The 6,768-nt window shown below is 43.0% G+C and overlaps 1 protein-coding gene across 1 annotated transcript in view; it reads right to left on the bottom strand.

Annotated features, from left to right (window-relative positions):
• LOC124151523 (hepatitis A virus cellular receptor 1-like) overlaps positions 1-6,768 on the bottom strand; it is a 37,120-nt gene that overhangs the window by 8,174 nt on the left and 22,178 nt on the right. The gene's annotated exons all lie outside the window — the stretch shown is intronic.

Below are 6,768 nucleotides of genomic sequence, written 5' to 3' on the forward strand. Positions count from 1 at the left end.
GTGATATTGCTGGAATATTGCTAGAAGCGGCGGATAACCTAACTCACTAACGAATTAATATTCCGAGTTCGGATTAACGAGGTGTCACCCTACATCGGTGATGGACAACCTTATACTGTATATAAACCAGAATGCTAAATAATGGTCTGTCTGGGGGTAGATTGGGACTTAAAAATGAAAAAAACGTCAAATGTGCCCCTAGATAGATGGTTAGAATCCGTAATCCCGAAAAGCTGTTACATTGCAACAAGAAAACAATCCTTCTACTAAAGAAATCTCATTCGTCGATATTCTAAGACCAATTCGATCAAATTATCGAAACACATGGGCCATTAGGGAGCTGTTTTCCTTGTATTCCATCTCAGATCACAGCCCCGACATCGATGATTGCCCTGTAGAGATTAACGTGAGTGCTGAAAGCTTTAGGTTTGCATCTTTGTGCAGCTGATGAAGCAGGGGCAGTGGATGTACACCGCATCATGGTGGTAACCGTTCAATTGACTATAGCAGATTATATCCCCGTCGCGCCAGACCCTGCCAGACCCAGACAGATGCATCGAGGGGGGTCTGAACGGGACTGGGCGCCGTGCTTCCTGATGCGAGTTTTATGCAATCATGAAATAATACAGTTATGGATTACTGGCCACATGGGGATTTTGAAACGTGATAGGTCGAAAGGGTTTTTGTGGATAGGCCGTGTATTCTTTGCTAATGATGTAAGACTGTCACAGACAAGTCAAGCATTCAAAAGCTAAAAAGATTCCGCGTTTATGATATCATTAAAACGTCGTCAACAATAAAATCCAAGAAGTGTATACTTAAAGAACGATGCGCTAGACATTGAATATTAAAAAAATATTACCCAGATACTAAACTGCTTCACCACTTTTTCTTTACTATGAAACCCCGTTTCCCGGTCGTTTCAGTTGGAGCCGTCTACATATACACAATCAGACTTTCCTCCTTGTCCATGATAGTTTTTTTTGGTTTGTTTGTTGTTTTACGCCGCACTCGGCAATATTCCAGCTATATGACGGCGGTCTGTAAATAATCGAGTCTGTACCAGACAATCCAGTCATTGACATCATGAGCATCTATCCACGCAATTGGGATCGATGACATGCATCAACCAAGTCAGCGAGCCTGACCACCCGATCGCCTCTTATGACAAGCACAGTCGCCTTTTACGGCAAGCATGGGTTGCTGAAGACCTTTTCCTACCCGGCACACAAGCTATAACACCGGACAACCAACCGGCACACTAGTTATAATACCGGACAACCAATCACCACGCAAGTAATAATACCGGACAACCAATCGGCACACAAGCTATAACACCGGACAACCAACCGGCACACTAGTTATAATACCGGACAACCAATCACCACGCAAGTAATAATACCGGACAACCAATCGGCACACAAGCTGTAACACCGGACAACCAACCGGCACACTAGCTATAATACCGGACAACCAATCACCACGCAAGTAATAATACCGGACAACCAATCGGCACACAAGCTATAACACCGGACAACCAACCGGCACTAGTTATAATACCGGACAACCAATCACCACGCAAGTAATAATACCGGACAACCAATCGGCTCACAAGCTGTAACACCGGACAACCAACCGGCACACTAGCTATAATACCGGACAACCAACCGTCACACAAGCTATAACACCGGACAACCAACCGGCACACTAGCTATAATACCGGACAACCAACCACCACACAAGCTATAACACCGGACAACCAACCGGCACACTAGCTATAATACCGGACAACCAACCGCCAAACAAGCTATAACACCGGACAACCAACCAGCACACAAGCTATAACACCGGACAACCAACCGTCACACTAGCTATAATACCGGACAACCAACCACCACACAAGTTTTAATACTGGACAACCAACCACCACACAAGCTATAACACCGGACAACCAATCACCACGCAAGTAATAATACCGGACAACCAATCACCACGCAAGTAAGAACCAACCGCCACGCAAGTAATAATACCGGACAACCAACCACCACACAGGTTTTAACACCGGACAACCAACCGCCACACAAGCAATAACACCGAACAACCAACCCTCACAGAAGTAATAATACTGGACAACCAATCCCTCACAGAAGTTATAATACCAGACAACCAACCACCACACAAGTTATACACGTCAACTAACCATACGATAATCAACCATCAAACATGATACCATTATCAGACAACCAAAAAACCAACGTTATATATATCTTACCCGACAACCAACCACACAACTCCATGGTCTAGTGGTAGAGCGCTCGCAGAACGGAAGGTCCGAGGTTCGATACCCGGCCGCGGCATACCGAAAGACGTTAAAAAATGGTACTTGTTATTACCCTGCCTGGTGCTCAGCATAAAGGAGCTAAAACAAGGACTGGTCGGCTCGGAGTCAGCATACTGTGTCTGTGTGGGGTATTCATGTTTAACTGCGGCATGGTATCTCAGTGAGCTAGCACTATAAATCGGCATCAGTCCGGACTAGTACAAGCAGCCATACACATACACACGGGCACGCACGTCGCTATATAAGTGCAATAATCTTGAACGCGCCATCAGAACCCCATTTCACCTCACAACGTGCTGCCCTATCAGCCCGAGTCGCCGGATCAAGAGGCAGACTCATTTTATAACCATTTGGCACCACTTTGACCGTTTAAGCAAACGATTACAAAATCATTTGTCTCCAATTGCTCCATTAGAAGCAGATGTGCTTCAACTCAAGTCAGTTCAAACGATACTAGCTGTAATGGCTTACAGTCGGCTGAGTCAAAATCAACACCTGTGTTCTCACTTAGACATCTAGCCCAGAAATATCGACACCAAAACATGTTTGTCGTTTCAGGTCATATCTTATACTCTCACGGGCACGGGGTTGCTTTCATATTACGACAATCCGCACATGAGTCTCGTTAGAGCCGGATTCTGGTAAATCAAAGCAGATGCGGATTGTTACGGAAGGTTATATGTGGCCACCTTCACAAGAAGCACATTCGTCTGGATATAACAGTCAGATATGGGTGGGGAATATTATGTACAGAGTGCTTTGATCAAATACTTTTATGAAAAGAAGTATATTGTATTTAACAGACAAGCTGTATTTAAAAAACCTAACTTTTTAAAAAATGTTCATGTAGTTGAACAGTACTGTAACACAGTATCGGGATTAAATGGAAACTGGAGAGCCTGCAATGCCTTTACTTAACGTCATGGTGAGGTGAAAGGGGCTTGACGTCGCGATTAAGATTATTGCTCTTATGTAACACTTAAATATTTTTTAAAAGACCCGTGAAGATCCGGGTTAAAATAGGTCTTCAGCAACCCATGCTTGCCGTAAAAGGCGACTATGCTTGTCGTATGAGGCGACTAACGGGATCGGGTGGTCAGGCTCGCTGACCTTGTCGATGCATGTCGTATCGTATCCCAAATGCGTGGATCGATGCTCATGATGTCAATGACTGGATTGCCTGGCCCAGACTCGATTATTTACAGACCGCCGTCATATAGCTGGAATATTGCTGAGTGCGGCGTTAAACAACAATAAACAAACAAATTTTTCTCGTGGTCAGGGCATCGAACCACGACCTTACGGTTTCCAGGCAGACGCTCTATCCACAAGACCACGGACCCCGGTAGGAAATACTATAAATTGTCAACGCAACAGAATAACCAGCTTAGATATTCTGCCGAAACAGATTCCATTTGGCGTAAAGGGCAAATAGCTGTGGAAATTGCATGTATTTGAATGGACTGCTGAAAATCAGTGATGAGACCAGGTTTTCGCAAAAAGGGTAAGCAAGTCCTGCCCTACCGAGAGCACCCGTCATTCATACAATTTGTATAACAAAATTAAGTATAAATTGCCTGACGCAGCACAGCAGTAGTTTTGCCGTGGTTCGAACTATCAACATTCCACTCTCCGAACAGACGCTCTATCCACTACAACACGGAGGCTGTCTTATGTGCCCATGTAAATAGAAATTCAAAATTAACATACCGTTTTTATTAGTTTCAGTAAAATCAGTAATGGTACTCTCGTGTCACTGGATTTTGTGGTTCACCAGGTTAAAAGTCTGTAAACAAACCAGACAATCAAGTGATCGATGAACCAGAAAATCCAGTGTCACGAGTGTACCGTTACTGATTTTATTGAAACTAATAAAAACGGTATGTTAAATGTGAGTTTCTATTTACATGAGCCGCCGTGGTGTAGTGGATAGAGCGTCTGCCCAGAGAGCGGAAGGTCGGTGGTTCGAACCCCGGCTGCGTTATACCAAAAGGCGTTTAAAGATGGTACATGTTTGTTTCCCTTACCTGCGCTCTGTACTAAGGGGATAAAACAGTATAATGGAGTATCCATCTTAAACTGGCATGGTATCTCAGCACTGATATAAGTCCGGACAAGTACAAGCAGACACAGACACGCACGCACGCACGTACGCACGTGCTATGTGGCTATATATGTGCAATAATCTTGAACGCGACGTTAACCCCACTTTATCCAAAAGGGTACAGTGTGTGAAGACCCTGCAAGGTATTAGTGAACTGCGGCACAAACCAACATTCACTCACTGACAGTCTGTAGGATACCCACGATGTTTTCCAGCATAATTAGAAAATGCCCCTTGATAAATCATAGGCGAAGCACGACCAGTAAGTGGTTAAACTGTTTTTGACATTGGGCATTAAGTGGTTAAAATTGCAAGACAATATTTTCATTTGGTTTCTCTGTGATGTGGAGTTATTTAGCATCTAGTTAATATTGGAAAAACATTTTTTGAAGACATGACCTATGATCGGACAATATGAGGGGGCTTCGTTTGAAATGCTCGGTGCGCTTGAATCGGGAACGATTTATAACTGTGAGGCTCAAGGTTAAAAAAAACCCTGGGACATTACCATTGAAGCATACTTTTTGGTTTTAAAAACACCCTGATACAAAGGGAGCGGGCGAAATACGTCGCGATCAGAAAACGCAATGAACACATTGGTTACGATAAAAAATAAAATAAAAATTAACCTCATTCCACAATGGCTTTGATAACGGGTTGATGATGTGTTACAGGGCGGTCGGGTAGCCTAGTGGTTAAAACGTTCATCTGTCACGCCCAAGACCCGGGTTCGATTTCCGACATGGGTACAATGTGTGAAGCCCATTTCTGGTGTGCCCCTCTTGAATTTTGTTAAAGCGGCGTAATACCATACACACTCACTACTGATGTGTTACAACACTAGACGGCTTGGGTAGAAGGGGTTGATATTCAGCCCATCACACTCAACATTCAGTCCCACATCTTGGACCCCGGAGATCGTTATCTATTACATATGGTGCCCTTTCAACTGATCTCAATCCTACCTGAGCACACCTGTATTCTAAGCAATCAAATCAAGATCAGCATTGTGTTAGCGTGTACGGGTGTGATAAACACACGGTCAGTGATGACTTGGTCAGTACACACCGGTCAGAGAACGTTGATGTAGATGCAGTATTTAATGTATGTGTGCAGGTCACGACAGCTGGAAACACTGCACCAAGAAGACGGTGGACAACCGTTAGCTGTATCTGGGATCAGCTGTTTTGAAATGAGACGTGTAATGACGTCTCACGCAAACTGTTAAATTCAACAATAGTAAAACACCTTTATAAAAGTAACATGATTCATTTGTTCTTTGCTCTTTTTGCTGCTAATATCTGTAAGGTATATGCTGGTTGGCGGTTAATCAACGTATGATGATGATGATGATGATGATGATGATGATGATATCTGTAAGGTTTATGCTGGTTGGCGGTTAATCAACGTATGATGATGATGATGATGATGATGATGATATCTGTAAGGTTTATGCTGGTTGGCGGTTAATCAACGTATGATGATGATGATGATGATGATGATGATATCTGTAAGGTTTATGCTGGTTGGCGGTTAATCAACGTATGATGATGATGATGATGATGATGATGACATCTGTAAGGTATATGCTTGTTGGCGGTTAGTCAACGTATGGTGATGATGATGATGATGATGATGACATCTGTAAGGTATATGCTTGTTGGCGGTTAGTCAACGTATGGTGATGATGATGATGATGACATCTGTAAGGTTTATGCTGGTTGGCGGTTAATCAACGTATGATGATGATGATGATGATGATGATGACATCTGTAAGGTATATGCTTGTTGGCGGTTAGTCAACGTATGATGATGATGATGATGATGATGATGATATCTGTAAGGTTTATGCTGGTTGGCGGTTAATCAACGTATGATGATGATGATGATGATGATGATATCTGTAAGGTATATGCTGGTTGGCGGTTAGTCAACGTATGATGATGATGATGATGATGATATCTGTAAGGTTTATGCTGGTTGGCGGTTAATCAACGTATGATGATGATGATGATGATGATATCTGTAAGGTTTATGCTGGTTGGCGGTTAATCAACGTATGATGATGATGATGATGATGATGATGATATCTGTAAGGTTTATGCTGGTTGGCGGTTAGTCAACGTATGATGATGATGATGATGATGATGATGATATCTGTAAGGTTTATGCTGGTTGGCGGTTAATCAACGTATGATGATGATGATGATGATGATGATGATGATATCTGTAAGGTTTATGCTGGTTGGCAGTTAATCAACGTATGATGATGATGATAATGATGATGATGATATCTGTAAGGTATATGCTGGTTGGCGGTTAA

This window comes from Haliotis rufescens, unplaced genomic scaffold (assembly GCF_023055435.1).
Source record: "Haliotis rufescens isolate VD_foot unplaced genomic scaffold, xgHalRufe1.0.p SCAF_3, whole genome shotgun sequence".
NCBI lineage: Eukaryota > Metazoa > Mollusca > Gastropoda > Lepetellida > Haliotidae > Haliotis > Haliotis rufescens.